This window comes from Halyomorpha halys, unplaced genomic scaffold, assembly GCF_000696795.3.
Source record: "Halyomorpha halys isolate HHAL.00 unplaced genomic scaffold, Hhal_1.1 Scaffold11.1, whole genome shotgun sequence".
Classification (NCBI taxonomy): Eukaryota; Metazoa; Arthropoda; class Insecta; order Hemiptera; family Pentatomidae; genus Halyomorpha; species Halyomorpha halys.
Window position 1 is genome coordinate 57,964 of NW_027111958.1, and position 7,555 is coordinate 65,518.

The 7,555-nt window shown below is 36.0% G+C and overlaps 1 long non-coding RNA gene across 1 annotated transcript; it reads left to right on the top strand.

Moving 5' to 3' along the window:
* The first annotated feature begins 263 nt into the window (after positions 1 to 263).
* Positions 264 to 2,976, top strand: LOC136796352 (uncharacterized). Its single transcript, XR_010844055.1, has 3 exons — positions 264 to 528; positions 605 to 746; positions 2,719 to 2,976. It is a non-coding gene; the product is annotated as an uncharacterized lncRNA (long non-coding RNA).
* The last annotated feature ends 4,579 nt before the right edge of the window (positions 2,977 to 7,555 follow it).

Consider the following 7,555-nt stretch of genomic DNA (forward strand, 5'->3'; position numbering starts at 1 on the left):
ATATATATACCAAGTGAGGGAATGTAATTAGGAGTCGAAATTAAAGTTTTTTACGATTGCGATACTTTCTTTTACCGAAAATTCATACATAGAAGTGGAAGTAAATATTAAAATGATTTTGGTATGTTTTTGTACATGAAAACTGAAGCTATGTGATGCTCTTGTCCAGGAATTTATGATTATTACTCTAATCTTATCTTCTGTAACCTGATATTGTAAAACTTGAAGGTTTTCTCAATAAAAGATCTGTCTTAAGTAATAATGATTTTCAAGTCGAATGAATAGTCCCTCAAACTATCCAGGTAGTAAACTCTTCTGTCGGTTGAGTTAAGATAAATTATTGGGCGATAGCCTACAAGATTGTGGGAGATCACTTAGTGATAGTCTAGGTAATAATTAGAAGCCTAGATATCAATCGATGAGGGACGAAGATGTCAGCTGTAGTGTTGTTGTGTGCCTTCACCATCCTCCTGCATTCCTCTGTTAATGCTGACGATGGATCATACGATTTAATTATACCTCTCACAGGTAGTGTGTTATTATGTTTTAAATTTTTGAATATATCCACCCGTCTAATGTTTAAATAATTGGATAAATATTCCAGATCCTAGACTTATGAGATGCGGACATATATGCTGTCTAAAGGTTCATGGTTGCTGCGGAGATGAAAAAAACTCTTGTTGCAGTCAATACGTGGTAGCAAAACCAGGACAACGTCCAATGGTACAGCATGCAAACATGCATATGTAAGTTTCGTATTGTGAGCAAAAATCGAAAAATTGATTTCAAGTCACAATTATCAAGTCTCGCAAACTGAGAATACATATTTAGGGAATATCGATATTATGTAGCACTAAAATATGGATATTTAAATATCGAAAATTTAACAAATTAAAGAAATAGTAATAATATAACAAATCATAGGAGGTCCAATTTAATATCATGCCGAATCAAAACATAAAAAATTCATAATGATGAGAATATAGTTGAGCGAGTTTTAACATGTTTTAATCTTGTATAAAATGGAGAAAGATGTGGACCAAGGTCAGAGACAGAATCAAGAAGGAACAATGTAAAATAGTTGAAAGGCATAAACTCAGTGTCTGTGATTTAATGAGCTATCTTTAATTCGGGACGGTGGTGTACTGCTAAGTGTGTACGAATAGGGAAACAGATATGCAGAAGTACGAAAAATTTTTATTTATTTTTTAAAATTATTTATTTAATGTAATTTACAACTGTACAAAGTAATACAATAGGTATATATGTAGTATGTTTCATATACACTTGAAAATCTTGGGAAGGAACGACCCATCGGTGGTACTTCAAACATTAATTTAAATTCGTAGGTCCCGTGGCCATCTGTTTTGGGTCAAATCTGCAACGAATGGGATGTTAAGGTCTTTGTGAATGAGTTTATTTGTGACGTAATAAGGAGAATCAATGATTTTACGTAGGATTTTGGATTGTAACGATTGGATGCGGGAAGAATTTGATGGTTTGGTGGAGCCCCAGAGCTCAATTCCATATGTCCAAAGTGGTCTGATTATTGTAGTGTATACTAATTTTTTGTACTGAATGGGAAGTTTAGAGCGTTTGTCAAGTAAGTGTTGTAGCAATCGGAATCCGCGAGCAGTTTCTTGTCGTTTCAGTCTTGTGTGTGGATTCCAAGTAACTCTCTTGTCAAGATGGAGTCCTAAGTATCGAATCTGTTCAACAGGCGTTAGTGAGAGAAAAAATAGAAATGTAGTTATTGGGCGCGGTAGCGTCGGGGTGTGATTTTATTTTGTTCAACCGCCGTTGCTGTTGTTGGTGGACCGGTCTCCAGACGTTCAACCATTGCAAACATACTTCATGCTTTCGAGTGCATAGTTTTTCGAAATCCAGTGTTTTTTCGGGAATAAAGTGGGAGACCAAGCAGGGCTGGCTGGAGGCAAAGACAGGCTGAACCAGATGGGAATAAATGGCAGGCTGATCCAAATAGGATACCAAGGCAAGCTGATCCAAATAGGATACCAAGGCAAGCTGATCCAAATAGCATACCAAGACAAGCTGATCCAAATAGCATACCAAGGCAACCTGATCCAAATAGCATACCAAGGCAACCTGATCGAATGGGAGACCCAGACAGGCTGATTCAGCTGCTACGAATTGTAATAAGTATCTATCGCGTTCACTGTTATTGTGTGTTTTTCGAAGCAAAATATTTGTCTCAATCTCGAGAGGGGATTCCGGAACTTTGCCACTGCCGCGTTTTTAATAGCACAAGTACCCAACGTCATGCGCCTACGTTTTCTGAACACAAATGTCTGGTATTCCTGTGGTGTACATATATTTTGAACAGACTCCATTAATTCCCAAGTCTTTACTTTTTTAAATTATATAACCCAGTGAGTCATAAGTTATATATAGACTAATCTTATTAACATGATTTACATAAATGTAAGGACTTCTTTCGTCAACAGGTCGTACTTCAGGTAATTCGATTGATCTCAGAAGTGTTTATCTTTATAACTTTGTTGATTGAGTGATTTACGACATAAATTGTTATCTTTATAACTTAGTTGGTTGAGTGACATACGACACAAATTGTTATGTTTTCTATTTGCTATAAAATACTATTTATTAAATTTAAAAAATCTAGGAACAAATACATGAATTTAGTTTTAGCTAAAATTTCGAATTATAAAGTAACATATATATGATGTATTTTTTCAGGTTTATGAAGACGGATGAAATACTATACTGTTAATAAACTAAAATAAGAAACGCTGAATTCTGAATCGCTACAGCAACTAAACAGCTTAAACAGAAAAGAATTCTTAGGAGGCATTTTGTAAATACGGATAAGAAGTAACATTTATGATTTAAACTCACACACACACACACACACACACACACACACACACACACAAACATATATATATATATATACATATATCTAGCATGTAATACTGAATAAAACGTTGAATAATTGAACCCACTCCAGGATTATTATTTTTTTATTTATTATTATATATATTATTCTCATTTATCAATTTATTTTTTTAATACCAGATCGGCCTTAAAATTGATTATGGGGGGGGGGAGGGTATAGTCTCATACAAAAGACACTCCTAACACCATAAACAACGTTATAAATATGAAAAGTAAAATAAATTCATAACAATAATAATTCTTAATACAAGAGAAAAGTAAGGTTAAAAAAAAAAAAATAACGATATTCATAGACCTAATAGAACCAACGATTGTCCTCTGATGTGGAAAAATAATATCAAGTTAATTTGAAAAAATATTTTTTTTTTTTATTGATATTTACAACTGTATAAAAAATACAACGAGTAAATTTGATCATAATGACATAATGATACGATACAGGATGTAGAGAAACTACCCAGTAGTAGTACTGAAAAAAAAAACTAGTAATGTCAATAATAAAATAGATAAATATAGAACTTATAACAGGACGTCCTTCAGCAGCCTGGGCTTCAGTCTTCTAGATGATTTTGGGTTTTTAGGTTATAGGTCACTGTTCCTTTAACTGTCGGTAGATGGGAGTGGAATCGTTTTTGGACTTAATCTTCTATTGTCTCTAACTGTAATTCCCGATGCAATTGGCTATTTCCTACAAACCAAGGAGCATCCACTGCAATCCTTAGGACTTTATTTGGACAATATTCCAATTTTTTCGTTTTCGTCAAGGATTCTGTTCCACAGACTTCACAGCTATACATCAGCAGTGACCTGATAATAGTTTCAAAAGTAACCACGGTTCTTGACTGGATTATATCGTGAAGATAGAAGTAGAAAAGAATAGGAGAATTGACTAAACCTTGTGTAGTGTATGCATATCCCACTCCATAATGTTTTTCAGTTTCATCCCTATTTACCCCCACAACAGCCAAAAAGAGGGATGGCCTGACGGATCTACTAGAAGATGGAATAGATGAGGCACTTTAGGCAGGGTAGAGAAATAGGACACTTCAATCAACGGGCTAGTCAGATCGTCATCACTGAAGCGGTGTGCATTACCCTCAAAAGCCGAAGGGCGAGAGTACGTCCTGTCCCATGGCGGACGCCGGCTCTGACGAAGTTAAAAAAAGAATACTGCAGGGCCAGGCGTAGGTACCAGGAGTGTAGGGACGATGAGAGGAGGCCTACTTTGAGAAGGATCTAAGCATGGGTATGGGGTATATCAAAACGGAGTTCGTTGCCAAAAGAAAAAAATCTGGGACGAATATATTGTACAGAAGTCAGAGAAGAATCCCTGGGGTATCACATGCAGAGTGGCACTGGGAAAGGTTAAGCCAGTTTATGGCGGCTATTACATTGAGAGGTGCCCAGGCAACCACCCAGGAGGAGGCAGCAAAGATGTATATAGACTATACAAATCCTAGGGATGATCTGTACAGGATAGTGCAGGTGATGGAATGGTTAGACGCACTACGTTATACCCACCAGGTACCGACCTATGTCCACCATGGGATATAGGGGACCTTCGTCTTGCCGTGGACAGGCAAAGGATTCGAAGACTGGATAGCATAGATGCGGCAATCCTCAAGAAGAGTGGCGCTTATAGAGGAACAATAGTAGAATATATTCAATGAGTGTTTGAAAAAAAAAAGAACAAAATAATTTACACAAGAAAAGACAATTAAATTTGAGTAAAAATAAAATAAATACATTTGACACTCATCATCCTTGTAGTGACTTAAAGTGATAACTTATATCCTTAAGCAATCTTTACTATCTCAAATCTTCACTCGAGAGAAATGCTCTGATGAAACTGTAAGAATTATTATACTTAGAATTATTATACTACAAGGACCAGCCTGGTAACTGCAGGAGGCACCCAGAGGGATGCAGTGGACAAGGTGCAGCTCCATCAGACGTAGCGCTGGGCTGCATCACAGTAAAAAAAAAATAAATAAAAATTAATTGAATAATTAATAAAAGAATAAAAAAGGAAAAAATTGGTGATCCTTGGGAGGAGTGGCACGCGCAAACCCCAGCCCACTACCCCACTGCTCCCGCACCCCGTATGCCAGAGATGGCAAGGGAGGGGGATAAAAAAAAAAAAAAAAAAAAAAAGAATTATTATACATGGTCTCTTATATTGTTTGAGTGAAAATTAAAATATCTAGTCGAGTGCTATGGTAGCAGTATCGAAAGTCCACCATACGAATCGAAAGAACTTTGAAAATAGATGTACAATGTAATCTCGGCTATCCGCATTTCAGTACTCCAAAAAATACACAAATAGTGTGTAGATAAAAATATTTCAAAATATAAATTGAAAAATATGAGGATAAAATAGTACATGAATATGGGATAATATTCCAAAACGTTGTACAAGCACAAAATATAGTTCATATCCTAATTGCAAGTTTTCTTTACCTCAATAATACAAACAATTAAGATAATCAACTTCCTAAAAAGAAATCCAGAGGTATATATATTTCGGGCCAAATCTACAACGACTGAGATGATAAGATCTTTATGGATGAGTTTATTTGTGCCGTAATAAGGAGCTTTAAGGATTTTACATAGGATTTTTGGTTGCAAGGATTGGATGCGGGAGGAATTTGATGGTTTGGTAGAGCCCCAGAGCTCAATTTCATATACCCAAATTGGTTTGATTATCATAGTGTATAAGACTTTTGTAGTAAATGGGAAGTTAAAGAGTTTGTCGAGTAGGTGTTGAAAAATATTTCAATTCCGAGCAAATACTTATAATTTATATCTAGTTTGGGGATTTCAAGTAAGTCTCTTGTCAAGATGGAGTACTAAGTAGGGAATCTGTTTTACAGGTTTTAGTGGGGCTTTTGATCGAGTCTTGCACCCAGGACTGCTGTACAAGATCCGTAAATTCCTACCCCCTACATATTATCTCATTATCCGTTCTTATCTCTCAGAGAAGTTATTTCAAGTAAATCACAACAACGCTTATTCATCCCTGTTTCCTCAGTCTGCTGGTGTACCTCAGGGTAGTATCCTTGGTCCTATCCTTTATACAGTTTTTACAGCTGAACTCCCAACCCATTCTAACACTATTCACACCACGTATGCCGATGACACATGCCTATTGTCAGTGAATAATGATCCTTCCATTGTATCCCAATGCCACATCACCACCCTCGAAGAATGGTGCCAAAACTGGAGGACTAAAATAAATTCCAATAAATCCCACCAAATCACATTTACCCTTCGTCGTGAACCTTCGTCTTGCCCTACAGTATCTTTTAATTATACCCCACTTATCCCTGTTGAAAAGATCCGTTACTTAGGACTAAATCTGGACAAACGACTGACATGGAATCCTCATACAAGACTGAAAAGACAGGAAACTGCTCGTCGATTTCAACTATTACCACATTTACTAGACAAACGGTTCAAACATCCAATCCATTACAAAAGAATAATCTACATGACTATTATAAGGCCTATTTGGACATATGGATTTGAGCTATGGGGCTCCATTAAACCATCAAATTCCTCTCGAATCCAATCCTTACAGTCCAAAATCCTTAATGCTCCTTACTTTGTCACAAATTAAATCATCCATTAGGACCTCAATGTCCCCTATGTTGCCGATTTGGCCAGAACCAGATACCAATCCATCCATAATAAACTTCCCAATCACCCAAACCAACTCGTTTCTAGCCTGGCTTCTCCATCACTTCCTAATAATCCTCCTAGGTGTCTGAGAAGAAAATGGCCTCTAGATTTTCTGCTTTAGAAATGTTTTTGGAGTTCTATCAATGGGTAGAATTATCCACATGTTTTTATCATGTCATAATATCACTTAAAGCAAATTTGCTTGATGTGCATATATGTATACAGTTGTAAATATCAATAAATAAATTATTAAAAAAAAAAAGAAGGTTTTAGCGTGATATTAAAAAAAGATACTGTAGGCAGGAGGGTAGAGGTAATCCAATGGGATTTTTTGTGACGCCATTCCTTACTGTAGAGTTTGTAATGAAGAAGGGTGTTTGCTTACAGACAGTAATTATGCGTCACCAGCATATGTTGTTAGGCCTGTTTTATGGTGAGGTGGGATATCAGCTTTATAAATCATATAGAGAATGGGACCCAGTACACTACCTTGAGAACCACCGGTAGATTGAGAAAAGATTACTTTATTATCAGAGAGGTAGAAACAGATAGCATTTTTGCATTATAGGTAGAAGAGCAACTTTAATTACTAAATTCTAAATATTACCAACCAAATGAAATGAAATAGCGACTTATTTATGCAATAAATAAAAATCGTTACAAAATACAATATAAAAATTTAAAGAAGATTGAGAGATAAAAAATAAAGAAATAAATTTATATATATAAGTTAAGTATTGGTGAAAGCACAATGTCAAAAAATAGAAGAAGGAAAAAGATCTAACTCGCTTGAACTGCTGTAAAATACTCATCTATTTGCGGACCCTGTCCGTCTATATCCATATACAATAGGTCAGCTGTTCTCGATCAGCTGATATGGACCCGTCAGCTGACAGTCCGTAACTCCCCCCCACCAGTTTACGAACAATCCTCGTAA